The sequence below is a fragment of the Serinus canaria genome, chromosome 3 (genome assembly GCF_022539315.1).
Source record: "Serinus canaria isolate serCan28SL12 chromosome 3, serCan2020, whole genome shotgun sequence".
Taxonomy (NCBI): domain Eukaryota; kingdom Metazoa; phylum Chordata; class Aves; order Passeriformes; family Fringillidae; genus Serinus; species Serinus canaria.
This window is the reverse complement of record NC_066316.1, coordinates 60,702,661-60,715,015: the sequence shown is the minus strand read 5'-3', so window position 1 is coordinate 60,715,015 and position 12,355 is coordinate 60,702,661.

Below are 12,355 nucleotides of genomic sequence, written 5' to 3'. Positions count from 1 at the left end.
GGCCTCTGACTGACCATTACTGGCACTCTCAAGTCTGTGCATGTACTGACATTCCAAGTGTGAAGACAGTTTTGCTGCAGTTCAAAACAGCTTCAAGAACCTGGGCAACCCCAGGGCCAAGGCAGTAGCAAATGAATGGGCATGCAGGGAGAGGGGTAGGAAGGGCTGCACAAGGAAATAGTGAAGGGGGCAATAGGAAATGACACATCCCTGGTAGACAAAAACACAGTGGAAAGAAACAAAAAGTGTAGTGTAATGAGAAAATTATTTGACCAGTCATGTACAAATGAAAAAGAAAAGCAGAATATAAAAGCTTGAAGAGCAGAAAAAACACACAAATACAAATAAATACAAGAACTAACCACAGGGATACTCAGAGCAGACATGAGGTACTTACCACGAACATGCCTGTTGAGTTAGAACCAATTGTTGCCTTTTATATCAGAGGGAGAGAGGGCTGCTCCCCCTCCCACCACAAGGTGCTTATGCAGGGATTAAACATGAGGAAATCAGCTCTGGAAGGCTGATCTTTGAGAGTGCATGAGTTGTGACAGTTGTGACCGTGATGAGACATGCATGAGAGACATGACCACAAAGCAGAGATGTGGTGGGCACTTCTCCTGACCCAACAGGAGCAGACACCAGCTGCCATTAGCAAAACCTCATGAAAACAAGAGGGGCACCCAGTGAAGGCTGCACAGCATGTTGTGGTGCTGAAGTCTGCCCAGTCACAAGCTTTGGATGAGCGTATGAGCTTAAGACAAATGTATGTTGACAGCAAAAACCAAAGAGAAAGGATGATGGGTCTTCTCGGGAGGCACAGAGGCTGGGCAGAGAGCTTGCTGGTGTGGCAAGCCACAAGACTAGTACTTATTTCTATTTCAGTCTAAAAGAACAGTTCAGAAAAACAGTCTCCTTGAAACAAACTCTTGAATGCTGGTCTAAGTCTGACCTGTATGACCCAGTCTGGGATTTCATGTGCACAGATCTAATTTCACACTGTCACTGAAAGGGACAAGACTGGCCCTGCTGCACATGTCCAAAGCCTTCCTTGCACTGTCACCAGCAGAAGTAGAGACCTGTGGCAAACTGAGCCAGGGAGTGTTTCGGGCTGAACATGAGTCATTATTTTTCATTTGGGTTGGTTTTCACCTGCACCTTTCCCCAGATCCTGCCTGCTGAGCAGGGACACAAGCATTAGCCCTAGGAATGCGTGACCAGCAGTAAAATCCCCTTTGGCAGCAGCACCAGCTGCAGCCTGAGTCAGCAGCACCACCTGATACTGGTGGCATGGCAGGACAACACGAGTCCAAGGCACCTTGGGACGTGTGTGCCTGGGCTGAGCACGTGCCTGTGTGTGTGTGACCTGCCCATGGGCAGGGCCTTTCTCACAGACAGCAGACCTGTCCTCGCAAGCATGGAAACTGGCACACACATCACTTTTGTCCTGACTTGGCAAAGTTTCCCCATCTTGCTGCCATTTGTGCATTTTTTTCCTTTCAGTGGTCCAGCCCTGGAGACCACCCTGAGCTCTTTGTGGGATATGTTTGGCAGCTACAATGTTTTGCATGCCAGCTGGATTATATTTTATATATCAGCAGCCGTGCCTGGAGCAGTGCCTGATCTTTTGGCTTCCTTTTGTGGTGATCTCCTCTTTTGTTCAACGTCTGTGTGCTCTGATGCCCATCAGCCTGTCGTGTGCCAGGGAAGCAGCAGCACGACAGAAATCCCCTAAGGATTTTTGTTTTTCCTTTCCACATGAATTCAGGCACAAGGAGGTTCTTGAGGAGCACTCATGAACAATTCAGCTCTTGTTGAACATTATCCTCCAAGTCACGCAGTGGGCCAGTGCTGGTACAGAACCACATGTTCTCCTGAAGCCCACAGGAATCTGATATGAGGTAATCCATCATGCTCTACCCATTCCTTCAACCCCTCCTGCACTTTACCCTGTGCACTGGGAGCAATATGCATTCTTTCCTCTAGATAGATAATTTGCTTTCTTACAGTCTGGAGGCAACTGAGACACCTTAGCAACTAGAAGCTCATGAGGGACTACTGCCACTAAAAGTATGGGATCAAAATTTTGCAGGGAAGAGGCAGGAGCACTGCTTCACTGCTCCATGGTCTGTTCACAGGCACCATGAGGCCTCAGGGAACTGAGGCAGTCAAACACATCATTGAGAAATGCGTTTGCCTTTGGCACATTTTACCCAAGGCAGAAAGTGTGAAACACCTTCAAGTAGACATAAATTCTGTTTCAGCTTGATTGGTATTTTTACTGCCCATTTTGCTCAAAATGATATCCAGGCCTTAAACATCCAAGTTAATATATCATAGCAATAGAATTTCCTGTTGTGTCATACTATGAAGGACAAATAAAAGATCTAGTCTTGCAAAAAAACATTGAGTACCTTCAGAAGAATCTCATCCACCCTTCAGTGGCTCTTTATAACAGGTGCCCCTGGCTTTGTGGTGCTCTGAGCTTTGGGGTCTGGTCTAGCATGACCTGGAGCAGCTGTATTTGTTCATAGCTAGTAAACAGCAGCATTTATTGTAGGTCTTCTTCCACTGCTGCTTGCTACTCTCTTTTCAATACTAATCACTTCCTCTGCCAGAAAACTACACCATTAGTACCAGCAATCACTACCAGCAATTCTAGTAAGTTACACTTCTAAAACAATTTCCACTGAAATAGAGAGCCCTCCAGGGTGAATTGCTCCAACACACCATGGATGTGCTAGGGTGCAAGCAGGGGGAAAAAAGAATGTCTATATTGGAGTATAGGAATTTGTAAGGATTGTTATGCTTCTAACAACATCCTGCTTTTTTTTCCCCTGCTTTTTCAGAGAAATGTTTCCTTGCTATCACCTTTTCCATCCTTTGGCTCCAGTTCAGTGAACTGGTTGGGCACATATTTAACTTCAAGCAGTTAATCATGTGCTTATGTGCTTTGCCCTGTTGGGACTATGGTTGTTCACTAGCTGCTTCCTATCAGGAAGGAGGGCTCTGTATGACAGCACCTCACCCTTGGGGCTGTGGGAGGTTACTCCAAACCTTAGACCAAAGGGACTCATTCAAGAGCATCACAATTGCTATTTTTCCTGGGAACACATCATGCTGTCACAGCATCAGTCTTAGCCTATACAAACCTCATTCTTGAGATGGCCACTTTCTGTGCCCCTGCAGAAAGCAGACTTTAATCAGAGGCTTCCTGTGGTCCTGCACTATTACCAGCCTGCAGCAACAGCTCTGAAGGCAGCAGTCTCAAAGTTGAACCCTCTATGGCACTCAAAGCAAGGGGTAGGAAGAGTATTTTGCTAGCACAGTAGTTTTTCTCTAGCAGGGCGTGCAGCTGCACTGCATTAGCCTAAAGGTACTTTCCTGCTTACGTGCCTACTAGCTTGCACCTCATCGAGCTGACTACAGTTTAAAGTGAATTGGGCTTGGCAGAGCCTTGCTTTCCACTGCAAGCCTCTTTAAGAAAGATTCTCCTGGGACTGCAGATTCCTGGAGGGAGTGGAAGAAAAGCTGCAGAGCTGGGCACAGAGCCACTTTTGCAGGGAGAAAATACTGACATAGTGCCATCTGCCCTGTAAAAGTTGTTGGCAGTGTAAACATACATACCATGTCTTCAACGTGTAGAACACCCCATAGAAAGAAAGTTAACATCCCTTGCTAAACCACACCCCTTTTCCTTTGGATTTCACTCTGCTTGCTTAGATTCTTACAGAAATGCTTAAATTTATATTGTCTGGCTGACTTTACCCCCTGTCACTTTTGACAGGCTCAAGTTAGGGGACTAACTGGAATGCATGTTTAATGCTTTGTTCATGATTGTGCGATGAGGATGGAAAAGCTGTAAAGACTGTTCCATGATGCAGGGCCTATAAATAGAGTGCATGGAAAAGGTTTCTCTCTAATGCATTATGTTCTAATCAATAACAACAAGCTGACTCCAATTATATTTTATTGTCGCTGAGAAAAGTATTTACATGGCATAACAGCTGTGAGTCATGGCAGTGGTTTAGTTAGGAGTCAGATTCACTTAGAAATACTTGAGGCTAATGGCTATTGCTTTCTGCACTCAGGCACTGCACCATTGACTGCTCTTGCTGCAGTTAATATTTAATCCCTTCACTGAACTTGCACTATTTACCTTTAGGTGTGCTTCACAAGAGTACCCTCTAAGGCCATAGGAACAAAAAGGTTCATATCCTAGCTGGATAAAAACCCCAACAATCTTATGAATTCTTTGTATGGAGAAAGTGTAGAGACATCAAGTACATAAAATCCTTCAAGTAAATGAGAAAGAGAATAAAAATAAAAGTGAAGAAAGAAAGATGACAGGTCAAAGTTACTTGTCCAAAGTTGCACAGCAGACAAATGGCAGGCAGGGGAACTCACTAAGCCCTGCATTGCTAGGTCTGGCTATAGACCTTGGGTTTTTTGTTTTCTCCACGGTTTGAGTTGTTTTTGCATTACTTTGTGGCTGTTGAAGGCTGGCAACAGATACATAAAGGACTGCTAGAGATACACAGGTCTTATGGGGCACATGGCAATTAACCAGAATTCAGTCATGTGGCACAGATCTAATGTCCATATGAGCTTGAGGGAAACCTTCACAAATCAATCAGCAGATTACATGAAGAAATAAAATCCAAATACTGTGTACCTAATGAGAACTGGACCAGAGAGAAGCACGTATTTTCAGCTTTCAGCCATTTTTCCTCTTCAGAAATGATAAACACTGAGAAAAGATCTTTTGTATGTTTCCTAACAGCTATAAAAACATACCAAAAAAGAAAAACTTCCATTTATATACTGAAATATGGTAAGTACAGTGGTAATTATTATAATTTGCTGCATCTATTTTTCAAGTGGCATTTACATCCCTGGTTTCTCCAGAACACTTAATGCTTTCTGACAGCCAGTGAGGATGACTTCTTGAAAGATGGAAAGCTGGGAGGCAGAACACCTTTGGTGTTCCAGGACAACATTCACACCTATGTGGAGGTTGCCTTATAGCAACTTATTAGTTGCTATAAGGTTCCTTTATTAGTTGCTATGAGGTTCCTTTTGTCTCACAAAAGGAAACATTTTGAGAAACTTGCTTGTGCTTTCTTGCATTTTTTTTTAAACTGCCAGAGAAACATGACAAGAGATAGACTGAGATTCAGTTGGAGTAATAAGTAGCAGTCAAGACCAAAAATATAAAGTAGCCCCAGAGGTAAACCAGAGTCATTTATCTCTTGGACACAACTGTCCTTTGGTGAGAGGAAACACATTGCTCTCAGTGAGTTATAGACATCAGAAGCCAGGACCTGGAAACACCCATTAGCACATTATTGTCAGGCTGGATCCCAGTGTAGCTTTGCCTTTGAGAAAGGTGAGGTTGGCTTGCTCTTTTCAGTGTCTCTTGGCTGTCAAGATGTTGGACTCTGACAGTGTCCTGGGAAGTTGCTAACATCTGGAGCCTGATTTCCAGAGAAACTGTGCATTACAGGCATGTACGTTGTGCCAAAAGTTGTGTCTTTCCCTTTTGTAATGTCTTTGTATGCTCAAGTAGCCCAAGCAAGCACCAGGTACCAAGTTACTCTTGTACTTGGATTGTCCAGTGGTTATTCTGACACAAAATGGGAATTCACATTAATCAAATCACTGCTTGCTGAATGCTTTGGGGATGTAAGATTTTGCATAGCATCAGTACTTGACTCTCATGGTCAGTTGGTCACATCCTTCTCCTCCATTTCTGACAAAGCTATCCAGTTTCACGGGCCAAACTGAGGCCCACAGAGATGGAATAACCACTGCTGTGTAAATAGCATCACCAGGGTAAATCTGTAAACATGCAATGTTAGGAGGTGGTCAGACCTGATACTTCCAATACCAGACCATAGTTAGTACCTCTGCTATGATCCAGGCACGCAGAAATGAGTCATTGCTGACCTTGAACTTGGTAAGTCCATGAGCTCACAGGAAAGAAGATTTATTTTGCTTTGCAGTAAAAAGTTTCTTAATATTTGCACAGTCACAAGAAATGCAAGGTGTAGGATTCCTCTTGGTGTGATAAATTGCTCTGGAGCGTTTGAAGATTCAGTAGTTGCACCTGTTTTGATTATAATAATTCCATGCACACAAATTATGATCACTGTGTTTGTTTGTCTGACACAATGCAGTCCAAATCTTCCCTGATGCCTCCAAAAAGCATTCAACTACATTTGTGTTTCTTACATTACAATGCATGTCTCTTAGTAGTTCAGCGTTTTTAAACAATTACTCAGGAAATTATTACCTTCCTACTTTATTTTATCAACCCTATTTTACAGGGCATCTTTTTTGGAACCCTGCCTTGGCAGAGTACGAAATACACTCTGGTAATCGAAGACAACAGTTCACTTCCTGAAGCAAATTTATCCACTTAAACACTTCTCAAATAAACCCAGGGATTAGGAGCACTAAACAAGATAAAGGCCTAAGCAATAGGATTCTGTGTACGGCATTTGTATTTTTTAATTATAATCTTCTTTAAAGGGAGAGAAGGTCCTATTTTGCTAAACAAGATAGCTGGCAACCTTAATGAAAGTGGATCATACTTCCATAATTTCCAAACAGCTTGGAGGCTGCTCCTGAGCAGATGTGCAAGTCCAGCCAGTGGCCTTCTTACGAGCAGGACTTTTACATATATATTTCAAGAGCAGCTTTCAGCTATTTTTTTCCCCCGATATTGTTGTGCTCTTTGTTTGACCCTAAGGAACTGCTAGTATTTCCACTAGCAGTCATTGGCAAAACTCCCACAGACTTCAATGCAAGTTAAATTTGTCTGCAGAAAGAGACATGTCATTTAGTCTGTGGTTTGGTCTCACATTAACATGTGCTGCCCACTGCTATGCAAAACAAAATAACAAGCTTCTAAAAGGAAAGTTTATTCTTTTGCATATGTGCTTTCTAACCACATAAGTAACAACAAAACATGGTAATTTCACTGTCTGCAAGTGAATGTCTGGAGCTTCTTGAAAATGATATTTCAGAGGGACCACATGAACCTGTAGGGCTCACTGGGACCCAGGTGCTAATTCCATGACTAAGCTGTGTTGAAGTCACTCAAAGACAACTGCAAATGACATTCAGTGGTTTACCATCTCTCAGGTCAGTGACTGCCCCAATTCGTCTTTGTTGTGTGGGTGTGCCCCAGGGCATCTGTAATCCATGCTAGGAATTAACTTGGTGCTGGTTTAGGGTACCACAAAAAAAAAAAAAACAAAAAAAACCAAAAAAAAAAAACCACAACAACCCAAAAAAACAAAACAACCAAAAAAAACCTCTGCCCAGTCTGCAGCAGTGATGACAAGAGCTGATTTTTGTCAGAATACAAAAAGAATGTGATGGAGAATACTGTGAAATATGCTCTGTGTCATTTCATACTTCAGGGAAAGTTTCTTGTGCAGAACACATTTTTAATCCTACTTTGAAAGAGCAGAATGGTATTGGAGACAATTCCAAAGCATAGCTAGAGGCAAAGCAAAATTTCCCTTAATGGATGCTTGAAAAGTTTGGGATATAAAATGTTTGAGAACAAAAAAAATGTAAATAAAAAGAAACAAGACTAAAGGCATATAAAATGATGCAGACAGAAGTTAACCAGGAAGACAATGAAGGTAGCTTCTTGAAAGGAAGTTTTTAACCTTTTTTTTTTCCCAAATGAAAGAAAAGCAGGTTAAAAATGTATATTTTCACCATATGCACAGCTAACCTATTTTTTCCATTAAAGCGGACTCCTCTTAATGCAGAAAGGCAAGTTAGGTGTATTTACAGCTTAAAGCAGTGTCCAGAGTTGTAACAGGACAAGCTTGCTGAGCTCAAATCCCAGTCTTGGTGGGGATGGGGGGGTGTGAGAGGTGTAGGTCCAATTTCCTTCTCTACCATACAATCTCAGTTTGGCCAGGGTGGGATGAAAGACAATAGCTGGGCAGATGTTGAAACTTGGTTTGGAGACCAGAATCCCACAGAAATTCTCTGGAATTACATAGTTCAATGCCTTTAAAACATTGGTCTCAGTGCCTCTGCTCTCCAGCTACAAAGTGGGAACAATGTCTCTGCACCCCAAACAAAGCATGAGACAACCAACCCATCAATGTGAACAGATACATACTCCTGTGACTAACAATCAGAGAAACATTATCTCCAGAATGAAGTAACTCGTGTTCCTACTTCTAGGGGTTATTGTTGTTATTTGGTTTTGTTGTTTTCCTTTGTTTTTTTCCTCTCCCTCCCAGAAAGTACATGAAGCTGCTGACTGCTGCCAAGGTCTAGCTGGGCTTGTACTGCAGCTGCAGCCCTACTCCTGGAGGAGTTTAGTCAGATGCCAGAGTGTCAGGAGGGCAGAAGCAGAGCTTGATGATTCTTGCCTGCAGCTCAGCACTCTTCTCTTCTGCCTCTATTTTTTAAACTTCAGTGATTGAAACCATTCCTTTTCTCCAACAAGGGCCTTCACTGACAAATCATCAGACAGGGCTGCAAAAACAACCTCAGAGTGAATCTAAGTATGAATGTTGTCAATAATGTGTCATTCTTTTACTCCCATGTACTGCTGCAGTGCTGAAACTACAAGTCCCAGTGTGCAATAGCACAACTTTATCAAAATGGACTATTGTTTGCCAAGGAATTAAAAATATTGGCAACAAAATATCTATGCTTATGGCTATAGAAGCAAACATTATCTGATTTGGTATTGCTGCCCACTCCAAACTGTGTTATGACCAGTATAGCAAAATTCAGAAGCCGGGAGGTTCAGTGCACAAAAACACTACTAGATACGCAGCAAATGAGTCAAAAGGGATGCAGCACTATTTGACTGTATCCTGCAGTATATACTGATATATAAATCACACAGCAAATATCAGAAGATGCAGTTTGGCATTATGTCGGACCATGCTCGAATAATCAGGTCAGTCTTATTTGTTACTGCTCCAGTCTCTCCCAAATACTAGCTTCCTTGTTTTATTCTGATTCATACAGGCCCCACAACCATCTGTGATTTGGCAGCTTCTACTGAGTCAGAAAATGTCAGCAGGAAAGGGGAGGGGTGATTAAAGAGAAGAGACAGAAACTTTTCCAGCCCTCTGCTTGCCGGCCTTTTTAGCATTCTCTGTGTGAGCTCTGCTGTGCTAACAGGGGCTGCCCAGCACTTGATTAAAGATGTGTTCTTAACCAAGAACAGTGCAATTAAATGTGAGAGTTGTATGGATCCCAGACCTTAATCCAGGGGCAAGAGAATAAAGTATTGCAGATTTAGAACCTGATGCATGGAATCTGTTAAATCATACTGACAGTCACAGACCAGTCCAGCTTGGAATCCAATATGCCTTATATGGTAAATTCAGCAGCATTTTAATATCTATCCACTAGCTTGGTAGTAAGTTCTTTTCATGACAGTGCAAGTGCAGTTCTTTTCATGCACTGTCAGAACCGACCTTTGAGACATTCTTCTTTTTCCCAGAACTAGGACTAACACTCAGCAAATTTTGCCAAAGTGTAATTGGGCGATATTTGTTAATCAAAAGAAAGAATTCCCTTTTTGTCTGTTCAGGTCCTTCTTTCATGGCTTGTCTCTCACCAATATAGTGAAGGGAAATGCAAACTAAAAGATTGATCTTAAACATACAGGGCATGATCCAAGATAGAAAGGACTTCTAATGATCTCAGTGGACTTTGGATTTGTTACTATTCTTTCAGGGCCAAAAAGAAGTTCTTGTTGTCTCTCTTCTATGTCTGCAGAGTGACTAACATAACCTAAAGAGAACAGTCAGCCAAAGAAAGCATTATTATAACCATTGTTTTGCACAAGAGGAGCACAAGCAGAGGCCCACAGAACCATGAAAGTGCCTCCCTCACTCCAGCAGAAATAAGCAAGCCCCAGGTCCCTATTTGAGAATCTCACCCAGTGGTTTGAGCCAGATCAGCTAAGGCAGATCCTGGTAGATCAAAAAATGTCAACAGGTCCCCAGAGTCACAGTCCCATAATCCATCTTGTTACTGTTTCTGTTCTCTGGATTAAGGCAGAAAATTTACTGTAACATGCAGTCATTACACCAGTCACATATGTACAAGGATATGTACATATCCATGTATGTATATGTACAAGCAGAGCATACATCCATTTTGAAAAAAGACTCTTAAGATTGTAAATAAAGATATATAGAACTATTTGCCCAATTGATGCACCGTTTGAAAAGTAGAATAATCTTGACAGTTATCAAATTACTTGGGATAATGACCAAATCTCTAAAAAATTCTTTCCTTGCTAATCTATGAAAGCAAATACAGACTGTACCCAACCAGTATATTACTCTCTGTGAACTGAGTCTAGGCAGAGCAAAAGGTACCTCCTGTCTCCAATGAGATCTACTGTTAATACAACGTAGTCCTGATATTTCATGTTTGGGAGAGAAGAGAGAGAGGTCTAAGAGTCTGAGGGCCCCCATGGAGAAGCAGGATGCAAAGCTCAGGCAACAGGTCCTGTCTTCTCAGCATCTGAGCCAAAGACCTGCCACTGGCCCTTGGCTAGGCTGGTACAGCTCACTGGGGACTGGTTTCTGACCTCACCTGCCTGTTCTGCCTTTGTAACAAACCAGCCTGCTGCAGCGTGTGCCCAGGAGCACTTTCTGTGCTGTGTCAGGCCAGGGTGGTGCATTGTCAAATTTGACTGATTTTGCTGGGCAGTGGTGACAGAAAGTCTTCTGCACCACAACAAAGGCATGTTGATGGCAGAGTCATATCTTTGGACTGGGGCAATGTTGTGAGCTCCAGTGAGCCACCACAACAAGCACAATTGTTCTCGCTTAGGAGCACTGATCACCTCTCACCAGTTGCCTCCTTTGCCACTGCAGAAGGCATTCAGACTCCCAGGATGAGCTTTTGGAATGAACCACAGAAGTTCCTCACCCAATTCAATGCAAAATCAGTGGGTTTTCCCTTCCGTAGCATTAGGTGGGTTTACATCTGTCAGAGAGTTCTGCCTGTAAGGTGGGTGCAGGTTTTATCCTTCCCCTCTTCAAAGGGCAGTAGAAAAGAGCACAGCCCATCTTACATTGCTACAGCTGTGTCTGCTTTAATTCCTTCCTCCTACTTACCCCCAGAAAGTCAAGAGTTTCCTGCTATATCTTTTTCAGCTTCATTTTCCTGTGCTTCAAAATCAGGATTGTTTATGCTTGTTCCACAGGATTGCAGAAAACACTAAAACAGTGCAATGCTCTTACATCTCATATCCAGCATGCTTTCACACTGTAAGCTGCTTGTGAAGAGAAGAATGGTCTTCCCAATCTCCAAATTTATTACTTAGCTGGATCACAATCTTTTATTCTACTTCCAAACAAAGTGTAGTGATCAGAAGTATTTCTTGTGTGATAGCATTAAAGAATTTTGCAGATCAAAGCCTGTCTGAAATGATGGAGATGGTGACTACCCCCTCCTCTAGATCCAACTTAAAAATAAAAGCTGTGTGTGTAATGAAAACCAAATTGTCTGTGTCTCTGCCAAAGAAATAAGAAAACCCAGAGTGGCATTTCCTTACTCCGGACCTGTGGCAGCTGGCCTCTCTTGTAACATGGAAAGTCAGTGGTGGGTAATATCAGAGTCATGAAAACCAGTTTTAGTCAGCAGTGAGTGGGTGTGTACACTGTTTCAGAAAGAGAAGTTAGCTGTTGGGCTTTTTACGGTGTTTGTGAGCTTCAACCTCAAAAACCCTAAACTTGCTGTGGGAGTCAAGACCCTTCCTCCTGATGCCTTTGCTGGTTAGCAGCAGCACCAAGCAGTCCTGGAGCAAAGATGGTAGCAATGACGTCAGCACCCACTTATGGCACAAGAGCTGATTTCAATTCAGCTCTGACACTTGTTGCTCGTTCAGAAATGTCAGTGCAAACCTGTGAAGCCAGCGATGAGTACAGAGAAGTTCATCTAATGCTCCTCTGTACAGGAGGAAAAGACCCCTCCTTTTTTATAACCATGTCATCAGAGTCACAGCTGCACAGCAAAGCTGGTGGTATCTGCTTCCTTGTTTTAGTAGAGATGTTCCACATGTGGCTTTTTTATGCAAGGTTTTTTGTTTATTTTGGTTTTTTTGATTGGGTGGGTTTTTTGTTTTGTTTTTGGTGTGTTTTTTTGTTTGTTTGTTGTTTTTTTAATAGTTTCCCCAGTGAGTTCGTGGCTTTTATACTGTTGGTCTTACAGGCTAGTGATCACCAGTGTGAAATGCTACCAGGAAATTTTGAGATTTTGAATTTTAGGGAGGTTCAAGTGCAATTAAAGCAAACCAAAAATCTGAATTTGAAAACTCAGTTCCTCTCCGATTTCGATC